Source organism: Mus caroli, unplaced genomic scaffold (assembly GCF_978045245.1).
Source record: "Mus caroli unplaced genomic scaffold, Mus_caroli_1 scaffold_6, whole genome shotgun sequence".
Classification (NCBI taxonomy): Eukaryota; Metazoa; Chordata; class Mammalia; order Rodentia; family Muridae; genus Mus; species Mus caroli.
The window spans coordinates 119,524,423-119,548,782 of NW_028227261.1; the positions used below are offsets into that span (position 1 = coordinate 119,524,423).

Genomic DNA, 24,360 nt, shown 5'->3' on the forward strand with positions numbered 1-24,360 from the left:
TCCTGGAGGTTTTAAAAACCTTTTCAGGAGCCCTTAATATTGTGTCTGACTCTCATTATGTGGTTAATGCTGTAAATCTTTTAGAAGTGGCTGGGGTGATTAGGTCATCTAGCAAGGTTGCCCATATTTTTCAGCAAATACAGCTAGTCCTGTTAGCCAGAAAATTTCCAGTCTATATTACTCATGTCAGGGCCCACTCGGGCCTGCCTGGGCCCATGGCTCAGGGAAATGATATGGCAGACAAAGCTACAAAAATGGTGGCTGCAGCTTTATCGTCTCCAATAGAAGCTGCCAGGAGGTTTCACAACAAATTTCATGTGACGGCTGAAACTCTGCGTCGTCGCTTCTCCTTGACAAGAAAGGAGGCCCGTGACATTGTCATTCAGTGTCAAAATTGTTGTGAGTTTCTGCCAGTCCCCCACGTAGGAATTAACCCACGTGGCATTCGACCCCTACAGGTCTGGCAGATGGACGTTACCCATGTCCCCTCCTTTGGCAAACTTCAGTACCTCCACGTGTCCATTGACACGTGCTCGGGTATCATGTCTGCTTCTCCCCTAACTGGAGAAAAGGCCTCACATGTGATTCAACATTGCTTTGAGGCATGGAGTGCTTGGGGGAAACCCAAACTCCTTAAGACTGATAATGGTCCAGCTTATACATCTCAAAAATTCCAACAGTTCTGCCGTCAGATGGACGTGACCCACTTGACTGGACTTCCATACAACCCTCAAGGACAGGGTATTGTTGAGCGGGTGCACCGCACCCTCAAATCCTATCTAATAAAACAGAAAGGGGGAGTCGAGGAGGCTCTACCCCGAGTACCAAGAGTGTCTGTGTCTATGGCACTCTTTATACTCAATTTTTTAAATCTTGATGCTCATGGCCATACTGCGGCTGAACGTCATTACTCAGAGCCAGATAGGCCCAAAGAAAGGATTAAATGGAAAGATGTTTTGAATAACAAATGGAAGGGCCCGGATCCCATATTGATCAGATCCAGGGGAGCTGTATGTGTCTTTCCACAGGATGAAGCCAACCCTTTTTGGATCCCTGCCCGCCTTACAAGAACAATCCATCAGGCGGAAGAAGAACCCATTACGACGGAGCTGGACATGGATGATCCTACTTCTGGAAATGATGACACTGGGAGGAACTCAAAGATCAGGGAGTAACCCACATCAGATCTATAATGTGACTTGGACTAGTTCTAATTTGTTAACAGGAGTTGTTGCTAATAAGACTGTTTTGCAGGGTGCCCTAAAAGAGGCTTTTCCAACCCTTTATGTAGATTTGTGTGATCTGGTTGGTAATGAATGGGATCCCTCTGATCATGATCCATCTGGAGATTATGGATGCCAATATATTAATCAAAGAGAATTTACCAGAGAATTTGACATCTATGTTTGCCCTGGTCATAAGGTGTCACCTCATTGTGGGGGTCCGGCAGAGGGCTATAGTAAAGTATGGGGGTGTGAGACTATGGGGCATGCTTATTGGAATCCCTCATCTACATGGGATTTCATTACTGTTAAGAGAGGAAATACACCTGGCTATACTTATGGGGGGAGAGGAAAATGGAAATGCACAAAGGATGGAAGGAGGGTTGATTGTGGCCCCTGCTATGATTCTTTAAAAACTAGCCATATCGGAGCCACCCCTGGGGGCCGATGTAATCCATTGGTGATTACCTTTACTGAGGCAGGAAAGAAAGCTAACTGGGATGGCCCAAAAAGTTGGGGTCTGAGATTGTACCGTACCGGTCATGATCCGGTCGCCATTTTTTCTATAAGTAGAAGTTATACAAATATATCTTCTCATTCCCAGTCCTCTGGCTATCTTGTCCCGCCAGAAGGGACTTATTGGGCCTGTAGTGCTGGCCTTACCCCCTGCGTTTCCCTTGCTACCTTAAATTTTACCAGTATTTTTTGTGTTATGGTAACCCTATGGCCTAGGATTATTTATCATCCCATAAGTCATGTTGTGGAAGCCTATGAGAATGCCAGCCCCCGACGTCTTAAGAGAGATCCCGCCTCTATTACCTTAGCGGTGTTATTGGGAGGCCTGGCCACAGGCGGCATCACTGCTGGTATAGGCACAGGGGCGGTAGCACTTAATAATAGTCATCAGCTTAAAATTTTGCAACAAGCTATGCATGAGGATATAAAGGAAATTGAAAAATCAATTACTAATTTAGAGACGAGTTTATCCTCTTTGGAAGTGTGCCGCCCTAAAAGAAGAATGCTGTTTCTGGGTCGATAAGACCGGATTAGTGCGATACAGCATGGCAAAATTGAGAACTCGCCTTGCACAGAGACAAAAAATCTTTGATGCCGATAAAGGATGGTTTGAGGGCTGGTTCAGTCAGTCCCCCTGGATGACAACTTTGATTTCCACACTCGTGGGATCAGTTGTGATGCTTCTTTTGATACTTATGATAGGATCTTGCCTGTTTAAAAAGGTGGTGTCTCTCTTCTGCGGGAACGTGTACAAGTGCTTGAGATAATGGCTATGTATGAACGCCTTTAAATGATGCTGTTTTATTTGTTGCTAAAATAGGATTGCTGCCTATGAGAGAGAGGATATTAAGAATAACCAGCATTGATTACGAAATTGCTTGAGGCTGCAGAAACCTGGAATTACCTCAGAATGAAGACAGGAAAAACGAAGAAAGGGATTGTGGGAGGCAGGGTGGATTGAATAGGATTGTCCCAGTGGTTGAGCGTGGCCAATACTCACAGGGCATTCAAAATTTCAAGATTTGTCAGGAAAGAAAGAAAGATATTATTACCATATCTTATGAGGCTTGGATGGGGACCTTCTAGAGAAGTGTGGAGCCGAACTTGGACCCAGTATGTAAAAGGTCGCTGGCCACTCAGCTCTTGCACCCCACGAGGCTAGTCTCATTGCACGGGACAGAGTGAGTGCGCTTCAGCAGCCCAAGGAGAGTTGTGAGGCTAAGCACTGCAGTGGAAGGGGCAAAGCGGCTGTTAAAACCTCTTCCAGGAGGGCGTGTCATCTATACGAAGGTTATATGTCCAAGTTTCCTTCTCCCAGGAAAAACGACATAGGGTCAGGCCAGGGTTCCTCTGGGCGAAGAGTCTAAGAGGAGGACCCTGTGTAAGACCTATCTTGCACACTGGGAATTTGACCTCCACCCTCACTCTCGATCGCTTGGGTGGCCTTAAAATTAAAACAAAAGGAGGAGATGTGGAAAGCCGCTCCCACATTCGCCATTACAAGATGGCACATGAGCTGGGTGTTTGAACAAGTAAAAAGGCTTACTGCACATGTCTCTGGATAGTCCCTGTCCGAGAGGACATACATCCGTTAAGTACGTTATCTGGTCTGTTTGGAAATGGCCCTGTGAGGATGCGCCACGTCAGAGGCGGGACAAAAATTCTATATAAGGCACAGGGCTGGGTTCCTCAGAGTCTTCGCATCCGTGTGTAAGCTTATGCTCTCCCTCTCAAGATGCATTAAAGCTTGGCTGCAGAAGGATCCTACTTGTGTGCCGTGTCGTTCTTGCTGGTCGAGTCGGACGCGCGCAAGAGGCACACTGGTATACACAGGTGTACACAGGTACACACAAATAAATATACACATGTACACATTAATTTGCATATATACATGTACATGAATAGATATACATATGTATACATGCATACACATAGTATACAAGTATATACATGAATATACACATGTATCTATATAAAAATAAAAATCTACACAGATAACCAAACACAAATAATAAAATAATTATATTATACAAATATAATTATTCATTAAAAGAGACTATTGCTGAAGATAACACCTACACAACTCATTGAAAATGGAGAAGTCAAGCTGGTGCCTACCTAAAGCCTCATCCCGTACTGACTAACATTCATGTTACCACAAGGTACTCTGCATGCTACCAAAGGAGAAAGGGAAGCACCAAAGGAACTACAAACCCTTTGATCTACAATGGTGATCTGCTTACAAGATGAACTAATGCAATGCTGGCACGTAGCTTTTGGGAGGAACCAACCAATATCTGATTGGAGTTAAGGCCCAATCCATGAGATGGCACCCATCCCCAACACTGCTCAGGTGCCCAAGAACCTGAGACTTGGTAGGTCAGGGACCTCAGGGAAAAGCAAATGCCACTCTCTCCTAAGGAATGTAATGATAAAATAACTCCTAATGAAATACTGCTGTACTCGTAGGTCAGTGCCTTGCCCAGCCATCATCAGAGAAGTGTCTTCCTGCAGTAGATGGGAACCAATAAAGAGACTCACAGCTGGACAATGTGCAGAGAGTAAAAGACCTTTGAGTATCCACTCACTCATAAATGGGATGCCCATCAAGTTGCTCCCTTCAGGGCTCAAGGAACTCTGCAAAAGAGAAGACAGAAAGAGTTTAATAGCCAGTGAGGATGGAGACACCAAGGAAACAACGCTTTCTAAATAAGTAGAGAGACCCAAAGAGTGTCCCAATAAGGTGCCATGTGGCTTTTCTCCCTTCTGTGGTCTGATGCATGATAGAAATAGCAGATCCTGACCCTCCATTTTTCTAGAGGCTGTGTTGCTAAGGTATGTGCAGGATTTTTTTAGATCTTCATGTGACCTCTTTTCCCAATGTAGAGAGGGTATCTTCTCCATGGATGTCAAACACGGCTACACAATGTGAGGGTCTTCCTCTGGTCCTTGCTATTGCATCTGGCTCTGTCCCAGATGTGGTCTTCTCTTGTCACAAATGCAGGTGGAAACTGATAGAAGAAAATAACACATGCACAGGCACACGCACAAAATTGAAAGTATATGAACATACATTCAATAAGCAAAATGTAAAAATGAAAAGGATGAAGACAGAGTGCTGGGCTGGTGTTTTCTGTGACGCTCATAGCAATGATCATAGAAGAAAGGTCATATGAGTAAAATAGAAACGGTTGTCTGCAGGCAGCTTCATCTCTAGATAAGCCCAATAGAAGGAAGGTCTCAAAGAAGAAACCTTGGTTGGGGAGCATGTACTCTCTAAGGGTGTACGACTGGTGGGTGATGTAAACAGCTGATCTTCAGCCTTCTGTGGGCTGGAGCCTTGATCCAGACCAGGTGCTGAATGGACAGGTCCTCCAGAGGCCTCTCTTCTTGACATGTGTGGAGTCCTCTCCCTGACACTTGACATGGTATGCCACTGTTCTTGCATTTCTGCTGTTCTGATGTCTTAGCAGGAATCCTGTCATGTTAGATCTTGGACCCATCAAGAACCAGTTACTCGTCTTTAGGTTGACTTACCCCCAGCAAATCACAGGAAATACGGTTGTGGTGTTTAGCACAGAAATATGTAGCAGCCATCTTGCCCAACTCTTTATTGTGTGAGAGGTCGACCCCAGTGGGCAGTGTTGCTCTCACCTACACAAGTAGTGAGGTTGCTCAGGGCCTACTGCTTTTGTTTGGCAATGACTCCTACTATTATGCCAGAGTGGCCTGACATCACTGCACTGTGAGAATCTTAAAGAGTGACTAGGCATTGCAGTTTCTCTCTGCTGATGGCCAAGAACCCTGGAGGAGGTTCAGTCTAAGACTTGTCTCAGATGCTTCCCTGGGAACTGCCTCACATCCAGTATCTTTCTTCCCAGTCAGTTCATCCAGCCATGGGAGAGACCGCCAGAGCATAGTACCTCATCTGCATCATATAGCTCGGAGTATCGCTCTGACTAGCCATGTCAGCTGCTGTTGTGTCACCTTGGTCCCCTGGTAGTCACTGACTCTCAGACTGCCATTACTGTTTCTGCATAAAGGTGAAGGAAACTTTGGATCCACACGCTTGCCCCTCAACATCATTACAGCTGAAATGTAAGTAATGATAGGCTTCGTGCCAGACAGCTCACCTAGCATGTGAGAGATCCTGGCTTGAGCTCCTCCCTGTTGGCACCACACCTGAAGCACTGAGTGAAGCACTGAATGCCTGGGTTTCCCCTCACTGAGCCAAGCCTACTGCCCTGGCCCAGTGGATTCAGCTGCTGTGGCAGAGTGTTTTCTATAGCACTGCTCTGAACCCAGAGTCACCTGCCTCAAAATAAGGATATTAGCAGTTGCTTGCAAACCAACACCCCTGACATATTCAAGCCCTCCATCCCCATGTACAAGCTCTCTATCCCCCAGGTTATATGTGTACAAGTGTGTGTTAATGTGTGTAGATGAATGTATACCTGTACATATGTATGTGTGTTCTTGTGTGTGTATGTCTGTACATGTCTATATTCATGCTATATATCTGTATATTTATGTATGCACAAGTATATATTTATATGTATGTGTATGTATATTCATGTGTATGTGTATACATATGTGTGTTTATGTATGTTTATGCAATACATGAGCACACATGTGTATATTAATGTGTGTTGATGAGTGTTCACATGTGTATATGTGTATATATATATATATATATGCTTATATTAATGTATGTATCTAGGTATGTAGCATGTAATTTTTAAAAACCACGCTAAATCCATCTAGGGGCCAGCATCAGTGGTCTCTGTTTGTTCTTAGCCCAGGGCAATGGCCTGAGACCGCAGCCCACATGTTTCTCCTAGCCAACACCTCTCCTACAAATGCAGGCTCTGCCTCTCCAGAGCTCCAAAATCATTCTCTGGTCAGCCCATCACCCCTCTGCCAGCTGGGGGTACGCTCTCACTATGCTCCACTGTGGTTAAGCCAGCCCACGCTCCACTGTGGTTACCTCTTCCCTGGAGCTCAGTCCTTTGCCCAATCTTCCCATTCCAAAGCCTGGCTGAATTCCACCCATGCTATGTTCTTTTCCTCTTGCCCACCCGAGTCACCGAGAATGGAAAACACCAGAAAATCTTAGTTTAAAATCAACAGATGACACAAATACTAGCCCCATATCTATTGTCCTAAACGCATCAACTATTGTATGTAGGGAATTCTTCCAGTAGCAGGAGCCATCACTGGGTAGGACAATTCACAGGCCTACATCCTGCACTCCTCTTGCTCACCATGAAAAAGGCCTTTCCTTCTTCCTGTGTCCCCTCTTCCTCTCTCAGACCCAGAAAGCCAGCCTCCTCTTCTTTGCCCAACAATTGGCTTTTTGTCATTTTTATTAGCCTATTAATTAATTAGAGGAAATTCCCCTACATAGGTATGTTTGTGTGTGTACATGCATGTACATTTGTATATTTATATTTATGTGTGTACATGTGTATATTCCTGCTTGTACATATGTGTATTATGTGTATTCACATGTAAATATTTATGTTCATGTTTTGTGAATGTTTATGTGTATGCATGTGTATACTCATTTATGTATATATGCATGAACATGTACATAGTTGTGTATACATGTACTAAATGTTTATGTATGTGCATGTAAATTTTTATGTGCAAATAGGTGCATATTTATGTGTCTGTGCATATTTATGTTCCTATACATATGTTTGAATATTTATGTGTGTACATGTGCATATTAATGTGTATGTACATGGATATATTTATATTAATTTGTGTACAGGTGTTTACATGTGTATACTTATGTATATACATTGTATATTTATGTGTGTACATGTGTAATCTATGTGTTTGTACATGTGTACATGTATATATTTACATGTATGTGCTTTTGTGTATGTGTGTATATGTGTTCACATGTATATTTGTGTGTGTGTCCATATGTATATCTATGCTTATGTGTATATATATGTGTGTATTTAAGTGTATAGACATATAAATATCTATGTGTATATATTTAGGTTTTTTTCATGTGTTCAAAAATTTTATTTATTTTTTTATTAGGTAATTTCCTCAATTACATTTCCAATGCTATCCAAAAAATCCCCAATACACTCCCCCCCCAGCCCCCCACCCACCCACCCTCACCCCTTGGCCCTGGCATTCCCCTGTACTGGGGCATATAAAGTTGGCAAGTCCAATGGGCCTCTCTTTCCAGTGATGGCCTATGTGTATATATTTGTATACTTGTTTGTAAAATTGCATGTTTATGTGTGTACAAGTGTATATTTACATATGTGTGTATATATTTATATTATCCCTTTTCATGTTTATATTTATGTGTGTTTTGAGTATCTGTTTTTACGTGTAATGTGTATTTTTATGTGTTTACAGGTGTGTCCATACGTATAATAATGTGTGTATGTGTGTACATGGGTATAGTTATTCTTGTTTACATGTGTATATTTTTATGTGCACATACATATATATGTATGTGCACATGTGAATACTTATCTGTGTATACATGAGTATATTTATGTGGTTCATGTTTATAAGTTTGTATGTGTATATGAGTATGTTTGCATGCTTATGTAAGTATATGTTTATGAGTATGTACATGTGTATATTTACATATATATGTTTATGCTTTTACATATTTATGGTAAGTGATATAGATTATATTTATGTGGGTACATGTAGATATTTATATGTACATTTGTATATTTATGTATACATGAAGGTGCATTGCATATTCATGCATGTACATGTAAATTAATCTAAATTAATGTGTATTTGTGTATATTTGTGTGTACATGTGTATCTGTGTATATGAGTGTATCTCTATATATCTGTGTCTTTACATGTTTGAATATGTGTATATTTATATGTATATATGTACATTTGTATGTGTGCATGTTTATATTTATTTGTATACATGTGTATACTTATGTGTATATGTATTTTATGTGCGTGTGTATATATACATATATGTCCACATACAAAATATGTGGACATATATGTACATGAATATAGTTATTTTTGTGTACATGTATAGTCTTATGTGTGCACATGTATTTATTTGTGTGTACATGTGTATTTTATATATATAAATGTGTATATTTATATGTACATATGTATATATTAATCTCTGTGTACCTTTGTGTACTTGTATATCTTTCTATGTGTATACATTTGTATAATTACTTGTGCATATATGTATATATTTATGTGTAGACATGTGGATATTTATGTCTGTGTACATGAGTATACTATGTGTACATGCATATGCTTAATATTGTATGATCATTGTATTTATGTGTGTATATGCATATATTTGTGTGTGTATGCCTATGCATGTACATGATCATGTTTATGTGTGCACATACATATTAGTGTATATATAGACATGTTCATTTACATATTTATGTGTACACGTTTATTTGTGTATGTACATGTGTTTATTTGTGTGTGTACATGTGAGCTTTTATGAGTATGTGTGTTTATTTATATGTCCACGTGTGTATAGGTATATATTAATATGTGTGGACTGTGTATATTTATGTGCATGTACAACTATTTACATGTGTTAGGTGTTTACATGTGAATAGATGTGGATTTTTATGTTTATACATTTGTAGTCTATGTGCACATGTACGTACATGTCTGTACATTTGTATATTTATGTGTGAATGTGTTTATGTATATATATTTATGAATTTATGTGTTTCTGTATGTGTATATGTTTTGTGTATATGTATATATTTATTTGTGTGATATATATATACTTAAGTATATACATGGTGCCTTTGCGTGGTGGCGCACGCCTTTAATCCCAGCACTTGGGAGGCAGAGGCAGGCAGATTTCTGAGTTCGAGGCTAGCCTAGTCTACAGAGTGAGTTCCAGCACAGCCAGGGCTACACAGAGAAACCTTGTCTCAAAGAAGAAAAAAAAATGTATATACATGGGTAATTTTGTGTGTACATGGGTAATTTGATGTGTGTATACATGGATGTCCATTTGTATGTATATATATTACATGTGTATATTTATGTGTACATGTGTATACTACTCTTGTGTATACAGTAGTTTACATATGATGGTGGTTTGAATAAGAATGATTCCCATAGGTTTATATATTTGAATTCTTAGTCATCAGGTAGTGGTACTACTTGAGAGAAAGTAAGTGTGGCCTTGTTGGAGGAAATGTGTTGGGAGAGGTGGGCTTTGAGGTCTTAGATGCTCAAGCCAGACCCAGTGGTTCACTGTCTCTTCCTGCTGCCTGTGTATCTGAATGTAGAACTTTCTCACACCATTCACACCATGACATGCCATGTCACCATGGTCCCAACCATGCTGATAATGGACTAAACCACTAAACCTGTAAGCCAGCCTCTGTTAAATGCCTTTCTTTACAGAAGCTGCCATGATCATGGTGTCTCTGCACAGCAATAGAACACTGTCAAATAGATATGAATATTTATGTGTATGTATATATTAATTAGTGTATGTGTATATATGTTTATGTGTACGTTCATGTGTGTACACATTGATAGTTTTGTCTGTGCATGTACATATATTTGCTTATGTGAGTGAACATGTGTACATTTAAGTGTTTGTGTACATGTGTATATTTATGTGTATGTGTGTATGTATGTTATATCTGTATGTGTATAATTTATGTGTGATTCATGTGTATATTTACATGGGTGTATACATGTCTGTTTATGTGTGTGTACTTGTGTATGTTAATGTGTGTATATATATATGTATATCTATGTGTGTGTGCATGTGTATAGTTATATGTCTGTTTATGTGTATGTTTGCATGTATAGTGTTTGGTGACTTTTTCTACAGTAAGCTAATGTGTTGTGAGCACATGCAAAGTAAGCTAGCTCCAGTTGCCATGTTCAGTATGCTGGAGTAGTTAAATGTGTTTAGTTACAGTATATTCACTCTGTGAAGGGTGTATCTGAGCACAACCTCATCAAAAGCTAAAGAGATTGGTAAATAAGAAGCCACTTTGCATTTATTTGAATTTCCTACCTTTGTTGCATGCTATATTAGTCTATTAAGATTGTTGAAGTTACCCAAATTAAAAATAACACATATATATTTCATCATTCTTGGGGTCATAATTGCAAATGAGCTTTACAGACTAAAATCAAGGCATTGACATAGTGGGTTCCTTGTGGAATATAGAGGGAGCATAGTCCTTGCATTTCCAGGCTCTACAGATTGCCCACATTCCTCTGGCTTAGTTCCACATTACAGCAGCATCATCTTCCCTTTCCCTTCTATCCTCTTTCCCTTCTCACTCCTTGAACCTTTCTGCCTTTCTCTATGATGACTTTTATGATTACATTAAGATCTATCAGGATTACCCAGAATAATGGGTATAATATCAGAATACCCATTTCAACACTCTTCGTCCCACCTGCAAAAGAGATGTGTTATAAGAAGTTAGTGAAGGAGGCTGGCAAGAACCATCAGTGGGGGAAAAAAAAAAAGCACTGTTGTCTTGCAGAAAACTGAGGTTTGCTTTCCAGCACCCACATGACTGACAGTTCCCAGTAGTCTGCGAGTCTCTTCTCCCACAGCCAGAGCTCTAGGGCTAGAGGTGTTTGCCACTGAGCTTAATCTTACGAACATTACAAAATCATAGATAGCATAACAGGCGTAGAAGATAGAGATGGCGTGGAGATGACAAGTCAAGATAATTTATGTAAATTCTAAGTTAGCAATATGTTGAGTTTAGTGTCTTTAATTTTTTTCAAAAGATAAAAACAATGCCTACATTCCTGCAACTTCCTTAACCATTTCAGCAGCATGCTGTAAGAACATAATAGTGCCAAGATCAGGCAAAAGGAATTAGAGAGGTGCTCACAACCAAGAAAGGACAAAAGTGTAGGGAGATGAACAAGACAGTTACCTTGAACTGATGACTACCCAATGCACACATGAGCCAAACCACACAATATACCTGATATACACTCTCAAATACATCAACCAGAATGAATTATTTTTAAATGAAGACAGGTATTTCTTCTTCATTATTATTAGTTTTTGTGTCTTCGCGTATGTGAACCTGGGTGCAGGTGTCTAAGGAGGCCAGAGGACTTGGATTCCCTGGAGCTAGAATTATAGGCACCCAACATGGGTGCTAGGAATTGAACTCTGATCCTCTGGAAGAGCAAGACATGCTCTGAATTGCTGAGTTATCTCTCCAGCTCAAAAGATCAGATTTCAATCATGAGGCATTACATTAATAGACACACAGAAAAGGAGAATGTGCATTCCTTTAAAACAAAACAAAACAAAACAAAACAGGCTGGCACACGCCTTTATTCCCAGCACTTGGGAGGCAGAGGCAGGTAGATTTCTGAGTTCGAGGCCAGCCTGGTCTACAGAGTGAGTTCCAGGACAGCCAGGTTTATACAGAGAAACCCTGTCTGGAAAAAGGAAAAACAAACTAGGCTTCAAGGTCAAATGATTATTTGAGAAGTCAAAACACTATTAAAATATTCCCTATGATGTAAAATATTCAAGTAAAATTATCCTTACCTCTGTACTTTAAAAATCCTTATTTCCTGGGAACCCAATTACTCTCACAACTTTAACTACAAGTTGCAAATGAATGTAACTTTTGAGTTAGCACACTGTCTTAGAGTTTTACTGCTATGAACAGACACCATGACCAACACTCTTATAAGGACAACATTTAATTGGAGCTGGCTACAGGTTCAGAGGTTCAGTCCATTATCATTAAGACTAGAGCATGGCAGCATCCAGGCAGGCATGGTGCAGGAGGAGCTGAGAGCTCTACATCTTGTTCCGAAGGCAAACGGGGAAAGACTGGCTTCTCGGGAGCTAGGAGGAGGGTCTTAAAGTTCACACTAACAATGATGCACTTCTTCCAACAAGGCCACACCTACTCCTATAAGGCCACACATCCTAATAGTGCCACTTCCTGAGCCACACATATTCGAACCATCGCATACACAAATCCTAATTTCTGATTTCGGTTCTGGTGAACTTTACCCACCAGAACCACACTTGGAAAGAATAGGAAACGTGTGTTGAGAAACCCTGAACCACTTCTGCTCCAAATAAGAACAAATGTCTCTTGTTTTAGAGATCATCTAACCAAAAATATGCCATCCTGTAAGAGAGATCAAACCTCAAGTGTTGAGCAGCCAGCAAGGAATAAGACACAATTTGAAATGACACCAGGGACAGTGGTGGCGCATGCCTTTAATCCCAGCACTCGGGAGGCAGAGGCAGACGGATTTCTGAGTTCAAGGCCAGCCTGGTCTACAGAGTGAGTTCCAGGACAGCCAGGGCTACACAGAGAAACCCTGTCTCGAAGAATAAAAACAAAACAAAACAAAACAAAACAAAACAAAACAAAACAAAACAAAACAAAACAAAACAAAAAAACAAGAAACAACACCAGGTCAACATGTGCATATGTGTTGTGTCAGTGTGTGATACACGGTCTTAGGAGTTTAGTGATTGATTTTACAACAGTGAGAGGAGTTGGCTGAGTGCCACAGGTATGGGGGAGGGGGAGGAATTGGGACAGAATTCTACCCGGGGGGACTAGGCAAGGGCAGGGTTGACATCTCTGCTGATTTCACAGCCCTGTAGGTAACTCCATCAGTCATTCATGCAATCTGCTTTATTCTTTCCTGGAACGTAGAAGACTGATCCAGCAAGGCTGAAACATTCATGACTCCTGGCCATACACTATTGTTTTAAGAACTATTTTTAATTGACTTTGACCTCATGCCTTCAGACACCAGAAACTCATTTCTGAAGGCACTAGAATCATGTGGGTGATGTCTTTTTTTTTTTAATTACTTTTATGTGAATGTATGTTCTACTTGAATTCAAATACAATTTCATATACAACAAAAACCAAGACAAAACAGAAACAAGATACCTTCAAGCCGGGTATGTATGTGTACCACAAGGATACTTCATTACCACAAACGGAGGAGGTAGTTGGATTCCTTAACTGGTGCTTCAGATGGGGTGAGCTTCCATTTTGGTGCTGAGAACTGAAACTGGGCCTTCGGTAAGAGTAGAATGGTCTTACACAATGAGACATCACTCCAGCTAAGATGAACATTTAGCACAAACAGTTAAAAAACATGTTCAAATTGACATAAAATATGATTATTTGACCTCAATTCTCCCCAAATCATTTCCAAACTTCATAACCCAAAGCTTAACCCTAACCCTCTGACTCTAACCCTAACGAACCAATAACCCTAACCCTAAATCTCTCAAAGCTAACTATAACCCCAGCACTAACCCCTAACCCTAACCACAGCCCTGAAGGTGACTCCATGCAATCAGCTTCATTCTTTCTCTGTCGAACCCTGACCCTAAGTCCTAGTCACTAACCCTAATCCTAACATTAACCCCTAACCTAGCCTTCTAACTCTAGTCCCAAGCTTAAGCCTGTAACCCAGAACAACCTTAATTCTAGGATTTTGTTAAGCATGCAAGGTAAGCCAATTTGGATGTAGTAAATGTTAAAATTGCCCAAATACTCTCATGTTAATAATTATTACATATAAAGTCAGCTATGATATCTGACGGCAGTTTATCTCTAAACACATCTCCTTCTTTCTCGAAGCCTTGTTCCCTGTGTGCATGCATGCCACGTGTGGATGCATGTGTGTGTGTGTGTGTGTGTGTGTGTGCTTCTTTTTCCTGCCTAGTGATCTAACTATGCTAGCTAAGGAATACTTGTTTTGGGTCAGTTTTATGTTCTGGGTTTTGATCAACTTTCTCTGCCTTTACCAGAAGACCTCTTCTCCCACTGAGTCTTGGGAATTTCCTTCAGTTTTTGCAAATGTGAAAGAGCTCAAGACAGAGGGTGACCAATCCCCCATATGTAGTTTCCTGGGCGGCTCAGTGAAGTTCCTTCTGACCCAGGAATGGGTATGTTTGTTATGCTTCCCTGTGAGGTCACTGCAGGTCATGTGTTGCTCCCCTTGACACCGCCACAGTTCTGGGCAGGAGGGAACACTGTTTCTTGTCTTCAGAGTCATTATCATCAGTTGCTCATACAATCCCTAAAGTAAAAGCTTGGCGAGGTCACAGGAGAAGAAGCTGAAAATTTACAAATTTGAGGTGCGTCAGGAAACAAAGGCCAAATGACAATAAATCAATTTCAAATACAACAAAAACCAAGACAAAACAGAAACAAGATACCTTCAAGCCGGGTGTGGTGGCACACACCTTTAATCCCAGCACTCGGGAGGCAGAGGCAGGCGGATTTCTGAGTTCGAGGCCAGCCTGGTCTACAGAGTTCCAGGACAGTCAGGGATATACAGAGAAACCCTGTCTCAAAAAAACCAACCAAACAACAACAAAAAAAGATACCTTCAAAGTTCCAAAGGCAAAGAAGTTCTGAGAACAAGCAAAACAGACCAAAAATGCCTTTAGAGATCTACAAGCAAGCAAGCAAGCAAGCAACACCAAATGTCAAGACCAAAATGTGTTCAAAGACAACAAACCAGATACTTTAAGCCAAGTGCTTTGAAAGCAGAACAAAAAAAAAAATTATTTATCTAGGTAGAGTCTTTTTAAGCAGCTCAGAATAAACAAATAGACAGATGGTCAAACCAATAGAGATCTGAATCCCCAAAAAGAACTCAACAGTCTGTCTGAAGAAATGACATCAGATGGTCTCAACTCAGTGGGTTTATTCCTGGCTTCCATTCTGGTGATTCTACCAGTGGGGAAAAAAAAAAAAAAAAAAAAAAAGTTCCATAAGTCCCATGTTGCAGAATCAATATTGTCAACACAGAACCAACAGCACCTATTGTATAACACGTTCCAGACGTTGGCACCAGTGACTCCATGATGGAAGAGCCATTCAGGTTGTAAAACTCAGCATGCTGACAACACCATCTCAGTCAAAACTAAAACAGAGGCCTAATCCATCAGCGTCCACAGTTCTGTGAAAGTCTCTAAATGAACTAACCTTGCCTTCTGACTCTGTAGTTCTGCTTCTGGCTAGCTGTTCTTGTTAACTGAAGGATGTCAACCCAGAACATGGTTTTGTGCTTAATAGCTCCCCCTAAGGAAGGTTTGGGGCTGCACTAGGATCCCAAACGCCCGGTGTAGTCACCTGCTGGCTAATACACACTTTCTGTTGGCTTAAATCCACATCTGATGAGTCTTCTCTAGTAGATAGCCCACAACACTCATCTTAAGAGACTAGAATATAGTTTGATCTTGAGCCATTCTGAATGACCACGGTCTGGGAGCATGAATTCATTTATCTGACAGAGAAGCTCCTAGTTTTTCTTTGCTAGGCACTGAACCAACCATCGGAAACCTAATCTGTAGTTGTTGCGTACAATGAACACAAGGTGGCACAAGCTCCCCTCAGCATGGGAAGGAGGACCATGAAGCACAGAAAGTCCTGTGGTTTCCTTAGTGAAACTCTCTCTCTCTCTCTCTCTCTCTCTCTCTCTCTCTCTCTCTCTCTCTCTCTCTCTCTCTCTCTCTCTCTCTCTCTCTCTCTCTGTGTGTGTGTGTGTGTACCTGTTTCCCTAATTTTTTTTACAATGTATACTTCCTGTAATTTTTAAGCAACCCCTTTACAGAGAAACACTCTGACTCAAAAATAAGAAACAAGGGCTGGAGAGATGGCTCAGCGGTTGAAAGCACTGACTGCTCTTCCAAAGGTCCTGAGTTCAAATCCCAGCAAAATCCCAGCAACCACATAGTAGCTCACAACCATCCGTAATGAAATCTGATGATCTCTTCTGGGATGTTTGAAGACAGCTACAGTGTACGTATAATAAATAAATCTTTTTTTTAAAAAACTTTAAAAATAAGCAAAAAACAAACAAAAAAGATATTAATGGCAAGTTTTAAACAGCACACTAGATATCTGATAATGTAGGAAAGCCACTGACCTTGAAGGAAAAGGATGTTACTCCATTATGACTGGTACACCTTCATCCTGGAAGAAGGTGCCACACGCTGTTTTTTAATTGGTTTTATTTGGATTTTACAGAAACCTGTACAGCTACAGTGTACTCATATATACATAAAATAAATAAATCAGAAGGAGGAGGAGGAGGAAGAGGGGAAGGGGAAGGGGAAGGGGAAGGGGAAGGGGAAGGGGAAGGGGAAGGGGAAGGGGAAGGGGAAGGGGAAGGGGAAGGGGAAGGGGAAGGGGAAGGGGAAGGGGAAGGGGAAGGGGAAGGGGAAGGGGAAGGGGAAGGGGAAGGGGAAGGGGAAGGGGAAGGGGAAGGAGAAGGAGAAGGAGAAGGAGAAGGAGAAGGAGAAGGAGAAGGAGAAGGAGAAGGAGAAGGAGAAGGAGAAGGAGAAGGAGAAGGAGAAGGAGAAGAAGAAGAAGAAGAAGAAGAAGAAGAAGAAGAAGAAGAAGAAGAAGAAGAAGAAGAAGAAGAAGAAGAAGAAGAAGAAGAATCGGCCCTGCCATTTATGGAGGCCTAATAAGATGATGTAGGCTACTTCATCCTGTCCAAGAACTCATGTATACAAAAATACTGACACCAACATGCAGCCTAAAATGGCTTTTGTGTGCCTCACTTGAGTTGTACCTGAGGGTGCAACTTAGGACTCTTTGTGGATCAAAAGATGTTTTCCGAATAGACTGGGGGAGCTCTAAAGACATTTTACAGCATCCAAGAGCTTCCTTCCCCCAATACAGCATCCCATAGGATCTTCAGAAGACTTTGATAAGGAGGATAGTGGCTGTGCATACTGTTTGCACACAAAAACTCAACATGTGTGCAGCTGAGAGCTTTTTCTGGAATCCTTAGTCTGTCATCCACCACAGGTGTCAGGGTCATTTTTAGGCAACAGCAAAAGGACTCATACATGAGTGGGTTCCCCGAAAGTCCCAGGAGCATCACCATACTAATGATGACATTGGTGCACCAGCAGTGGGAGTTTTCACTTTAAAATCATCATGAAGCTCAGAACAAAGCTGCATCCTGCATCCTGCCTATATCAGACATCAATACCAGAACATCAGAACCAGAAGCATCAGTCCTCCCACTCTGAAGGTTGGTCCAGAGAAAAAGCTCCCTAGTCCCTTGTAAGCCATGGTCAAACCTCAGAAAGCAGCAAGAGGATTCCCTGAGCAGGCTTGGGAGTCATGGAACGAACTGCAGGAAAGGAAAGGAAAGGAAAGGAAAGGAAAGGAAAGGAAAGGAAAGGAAAGGAAAGGAAAGGAAAGGAAAGGAAAGGAAAGGAAAGGAAAGGAAAGGAAAGGAAAGGAAAGGAAAGGAAAGGAAAGGAAAGGAAAGGAAAGGAAAAAAGAAAGAAGAGAAGAGAAGAGAAGAGAAGAGAAGAGAAGAGAAGAGAAGAGAAGAGAAGAGAGAGGGGGAAAGAAAGAAAGAAAGAAAGAAAGAAAGAAAGAAAGAAAGAAAGAAAGAAAGAAAGGAAGGAAGGAAGGAAGGAAGGAAGGAAGAAAGAAAGAAAGAAAGAAAGAAAGAAAGAAAGAAAGAAAGAAAGAAAGAAAGAAAGAAAGAAAGAAAGAAAGAAAGAAAGAAAGAAAGAAAGAAATTTGCTTTCTCCAGATCAAATCAAACTTCTCTTACAGCATAAGCAAAAACCCCTGGTTATCCTGGCCAGGAAAGAGGAAGTCTGTGGAATGAGGGACGTTAGGGAAGTTTAGCTGAGCCATCGAACGAGGTCAGTGAGAGACCAGCATAAACCAAGGGGCAACTGTTAGGGAGAAGGGAGCTTGAAGCCACAGGAGGATGGAAAGGGGACCAAGGTCAGGACAACCTGACTGAGGAAACATGGTACTCACCCTAGCTGCAGTAATACTGCGGCTCATCCACTCTCCTTCTCTTTTTTGATTGAAATTCTTCAAATTGCTGAATGTCCTCTCTTAACAACCTCACCTCCGTAAATCTCTTCAGATACTCTTTAAGTTTAGTATTCACGACTGAGCTCCACTTGATGGACTACTAGTGCTGCTAAGGGTGCCTTTTTTTTTTTTTCTTTTTTTTTTTCTTTTCATATTTGGTTTTTTCGAAACAGGGTTTCTCTGTGTAGCCCCTGGCTCTCCTGGAACCCTGGAACTCACTCTGCAGACCAGGCTGGCCTCGAACTCAGAAATCCGTCTGTCTCTGCCTCCCAAGTGCTGGGATTAAAGGCATGCGCCACCATTGCCTGACACTAATGGTGTCTATTAAGTTTCCTGGTCACTCTTGCCTTTGTTCCATGAGCTAGATGTCCTGTCAAGAACAGCTCTCCATGCATTTGCATAGAGTCTCGGCAGGTGCACAGCCTGCGGCGCCTGCTCAGGGACCAATAGGTGGCATGTTTCTTCACAGACTGCTTAGCTTGGCGCGCCCAAAGTCTGCAACTCAGTTTTGATCTTTTCTTCCTTTCCTTCTCTCTCCCTCTCCCTCTCCCTCTCTCCCTTCCTCCCTTTCATTCTTTCTTTTCAATTATTTATTTATTTATTCGCTTTACATGCCAATATCAGTCCTCCCTTCCCCCAGGCATTGTACTTCTTAAACACTGTCTGGAGGTCCGATTCAGAATCCGAGCTGGTACAGGGTTCATCATTCTGCACAGCTTCAACTTCCTTGCCAGCATATTCTAGAACATCCTCTTTTAGGGTGTTATCCGGGTGACTTCTATTTTCAAAGCTTCATAACTTCTTGATCGCCCATCCTGTCAACAAATAGTAGCAGATATTCTGGTAACTGCCAACTGGGCAGTGCAAGGAAGAACAGTGGTTCATACAAGCCTGCTATACCATCTCTTGGACACCCCCACTCTCGGGGAATAGCACCAAGATGCCTGTCATGGAGCCAGTCCTCACGACCACAACTGTATCATCTCGTCTAGAACCTCACCTCTGGATCAGGATGGCATCCCTTACAAACGCGGTATAATCCAAAGAAACTGTGCTTACTGTACTGTTACAAGAAGTTACTGTCCATTTGTCAGGAAACAATTTGCATTCCGAATTTTTTAACTTGCTCTTTCCACAATCACAACAAAAGTTTCTTTTGGCGTCCAGTTCAGTTTATGACTCCCACGGTGTAACTGCAAGCTAGACAAACTCCTGCTGGGTCTTCTCCCTCTGGCACGCGGGTGCTACGGGGTATACGGTGCTTGTCTCTTTGCTGAGCAGAGTGATAGCCTGGGGCCCCTGCTGGAGGGCACAGTACCACAGTCAGCTTAGAGGGTCGCATCCCTTCCAGACCGATAACAAGATGTAGCAAGCAACTTCAGATAACCAGAAGGAGACAGGATTAATTTGAGTTTATAATGGGGAAGGCATGGCAACAGAAGCTTGATCACATCTGGGCTGACCAGGAATCAGCTTTTCTTTCTTCCTTCCTTCCTTCCTTCCTTCCTTCCTTCCTTCCTTCCTTCCTTCCTTCCTTCCTCCCTTTCTTTCTTTCTTTCTTTCTTTCTTTCTTTCTTTCTTTCTTTCTTTCTTCTCTTAGCTCCCTAACTTTTCTTTATGATATATACTTTCTGTAAGTTTTAGGCGAGCCCTCTACAGAGCCCATCTCCAAAGATAAAGATATTAAAAGCAAACTTGAAACAGCACAGTAGCTACCTGACATTTAGAAACGTCACTGGCCTTGAAGGAAGATGACGTTACTCCACTATGGTGTGTCTGTTTTCATCCTGGAAGAAGCTGCCACAAATTGTTATTTTCTAACTAACACCTAGAAAATGGCTTAACAGCCGGGTGTGGTGGCGCATGCCTTTAATCCCAGAACTCGGGAGGCAGAGGCAGGCGGATTTCTGAGTTCGAGGCCAGCCTGGTCTACAAAGTGAGTGCCAGGACAGCCAGGGCTACACAGAGAAACCCTGTCTCAAAAAACCAAAAAAAAAAAAAAAAAAAAAAAAAAGAAAAGAAAATGGCTTAACACTTTATCTTTACGGTAACTGAGTGCTTTTCAAGAATGTAATTAGACCCAGCACTGGGGAGACAGAGGCAGGCAGATTTCTGAGTTCGAGGCTAGCCTGGTCTAAAAAGTGAGTTCCAGGACAGCCAGGGCTATACAGAGAAACTCTGTCTCCAAAAACAAACACACACACAAACAAACAAAGAATATAATTAGTATGCTGTTTCAGGGTCTTTAAATTAAGGAACTCTTCATTGTCATGACTTGCAGGATGCCCTTAATGAAGCTGCCTGGACGCACATGATTCTTGTCCATTAGGATCTACACCAATGCTAATAAGTAAATCCCTAGTTTGTGTAGCCAACAAGGTTCCAGGGAGTGGTAGGTTAGGTTTGACCAGTATTTCATAGTAAGTTATCCCTTATGGACTCCATAAATGCATTTAATTTAATTTAGTTTTAATTTAGTGTTTTTTTTTTAAGACAGGGTCTCACCATGTAGACGAGGCTGGCTTACAAGATCCACCCACCTCTTGTAGGAAACAAGCAAAAGAAACAAATTTTAAGTACTACGGTTTTGTTTTCTGACTCCATTTAATCATAGGAAGAAACTAAATTCAAGGTCCCAGGTCCTAGGGGAACTGGGGACTTCCCCATACCTGAACAGCTTCTGTTGTAAACAGCAGTCTGAGCCCAGACATCTCAGGGACAGCTTGTAGGTAGACGGCTATCTGAGTCCAGACATCTCAGGGACAACTTGTAGGTAGACAGCTGTCTGAGTCCAGACATCTCAAGGACAACTTCTCCATCTTGCTGGCAGGATCAAACAAATTCATCTTCCCAGGCCTAGGAATGAACGCCTATCCCACTTCTCCAAATGTTTTCTTAATTGTTTGTTAACTGGTAAAGACTATAGAAACTGCTGTTATCTAAACCAGGGTGCATAAGTTGTAAAAAATGCATAACCAATCGCCTGTTCTGCCCTAATTAACTACATGCAGCTGGCCTGCTCCTTTGTCCCCTTCTCACTCTGAGCGCCAGACATAATGTCTAGGAGAATGAATTAAGGACCTTGAAGCCAGGTGCCCTGGATACAGTCCAGTCTCCAATGGGTACTCCCTTGCTTAACCCATACTGTCAAAATACAATTGGATAACAGCGCAGCTCACCCAAGCTTCACACACACACACACACACACACACACACACACACACACACAAAACCCCTTTGCAGTTTCACCCTTTGAAAATGCAATATAGCTTTTCTCTCACCCCCTGGACTCAGTTCAGATCTCAATACGGCCACCTTCCTGACCACTCAGAAAATGAAGCTTTTGTTTGTAAAGTTTCTGTCTCTAAAGTTTTCAAGTTTTCTCAGCTTCCACACCAGACCCAACACTGTGACTCTCTAGTGCTGGGATTAAAGGTGTGAAACACAACCCATGGCTTGCATTTGGCTTCCAACTCAAGAAAATCCCATTTGCAAACAATAAATTAAAATGCACGCAAAATCAAACTTATATACAGACACATCTTTTTGTTTTGTTTTGTTTTGTTTTGTTTTTTCGAGACAAGGTTTCTCTGTATAGCCCTGAGTGTCCTGGAACTCACTCTGTAGACCAGGCTGGCCTTGAACTCAGAAATCCACCTGCCTCTGCCTCCCAAGTGCTGGGATTAAAGGCATGCGCCACCATGCCCAGCAACAGACACATCTTAAAACATGGAGAATAAGATTTAGTTTGATAGGTAGTATTGAGCAAAATTAAAGCTGCATGCTTTCATTGTGTACCTTAACATCCTTAATTATGGGGACAGAAGGGGACAAGACACTCTTTTTTTTTTTTTTTTTTTTTTTTTTGGTTTTTCGAGACAGGGTTTCTCTGTGTAGCCCTGGCTGTCCTGGCACTCACTTTGTAGACCAGGCTGGCCTCGAACTCAGAAATCCGCCTGCCTCTGCCTCCCGAGTGCTGGGATTAAAGGCGTGTGCCACCACGCCCGGCTGACAAGACACTCTTGTACTCTGCTAAATCACCACATCTGAACTGATCATCTAAGTAAGGAACTGATATGTTCTTGTGTGACAAATACTTTTCCTTGGGAGATGCAATACACACATCTAATCACCCTAGATGGGGAGTCCACAACAGGCCAAAGGATGGATATCATCTATGAAGCCTGAGTTCTATTAGGGTTACTTACAGGAGCAGTAATGACTCAAAGACAGCTGCATCATCAAAGCCTACTTCACCCTGGCTCACACACGCTGGGAATCTTGTGTGAACCATGGCTCTACACAACTGGCAAGCAGATCAACAAGTTGGAAAGTGTCCTTCCTAAGTGACTCAGTTGGTCTACACCTCTTCCAAGCAGCTCAGCTAGTTCCTGCTTCTTCTGGAGAACTGGTCTAATCTGAGTCTTCTTTGCAGCTTGGCTTTTCTGAGCGTGCCTCTAAACAGCTTTATTACGTATTCCAGCTGTGGTCAAGACCAGGTCAAGAGAATCTGGTCAACTTCAGGGACTTCCTGAAGCTATTTTGAGTTGTTTACTTTCCTGCTCAAGGGGCTTCCTTACCACATGGCATGTCTCAACCTAGGAGGAAACTGTCACACAAGGTATGCTTAGATTTACCTATACTGTTTGGATTATGTTCTGCTTTGATAAGCTTCTTTGGTTCATGAGTCTAACTCATCATCAATGTCCTGCAAATATACATCACTGGCCTGATTAATCTGGTCAGTTTACTTCAGTATCTGGAGTACAAGGAAGGGATGGGGGAGTCCTATCTTTATAGTAACTTAAAACAAACAAGCAAAGTACAGAGTCTCACTGTGTAACCTGTAACTCAATATATAGACCAGCACACAAGGTCCTAGAATCACACACCAGCAAATCTAGCTGTTCATTTTCTAATCAGCCCATTTGCCTTCTTCAATGGTACTCTATGTGACCCATTCACTTTTATATTTTTTAATTGTTTAATGCGGGGTCAAATTCTGTAGCTCTGGCTGGCTTAGAACTTGGTATGTAGGCAGCTGGTTCAACCAAGTTATTTTTCACATAATCTCAAGATCACATAGTCTTCTATACCAAACCAACCTACTGCATAGTTCCTGAATGTTAGAGTTGGGCTCTAAAATATGGATATTTGATATTGCTTTTCTGAAGCCTAGTGTGTGTGTGTGTGTGAGAGAGAGAGAGACAGAGAGAGAGACAGAGACAGAGACAGAGACTTTGGAGGCCAGAAAATTGTGTTGGACCCTCTGGACCTAGAATTACAGACAATACAGGAGAGACACCACTCAGTTTGTCCCCTGACCTGTCTATGGTAACTGTGACACACATGCCATGCCTTCCACTCACTAAAAGCAAATAAATCAAATAGTATCTCATATATAGCTCCTGCTCCCCGACACACAAAACAGAGTTTAAAAACGATTGCTGGAGAAGGGTTGCAGTGAACGACAGGGGAAGAGAAGCCAGCAAGAGGCAGTCAGGTTCAAAGAAATAGAATGAAATCCGCATGGTCCCACAGTGCAGTACATTTCCTCACTGTGCCAGAGACTGGAACTGGCATATGTGTCTAGCAGAGTAGCAGCATCTCAGGTCAGCAATGGAAACACATGGAAGTGTATTTTGTCTTGTGTAGTTTTTTTTGAGACCGCATTTATATAATCATGGTTCCTATCTTTCCCATGTCCCCAGTACATCAGTAAAAGTCTATTCTAGGGCTGGTGAGATAGCTCA

The 24,360-nt window shown here is 41.8% G+C and overlaps 1 pseudogene; it reads right to left on the reverse strand.

Annotated features, from left to right (window-relative positions):
* Positions 1 to 18,931: 18,931 nt before the first annotated feature.
* Positions 18,932 to 19,949, reverse strand: LOC110292469 (putative E3 ubiquitin-protein ligase UBR7 pseudogene; annotated as a pseudogene).
* Positions 19,950 to 24,360: the final 4,411 nt, after the last annotated feature.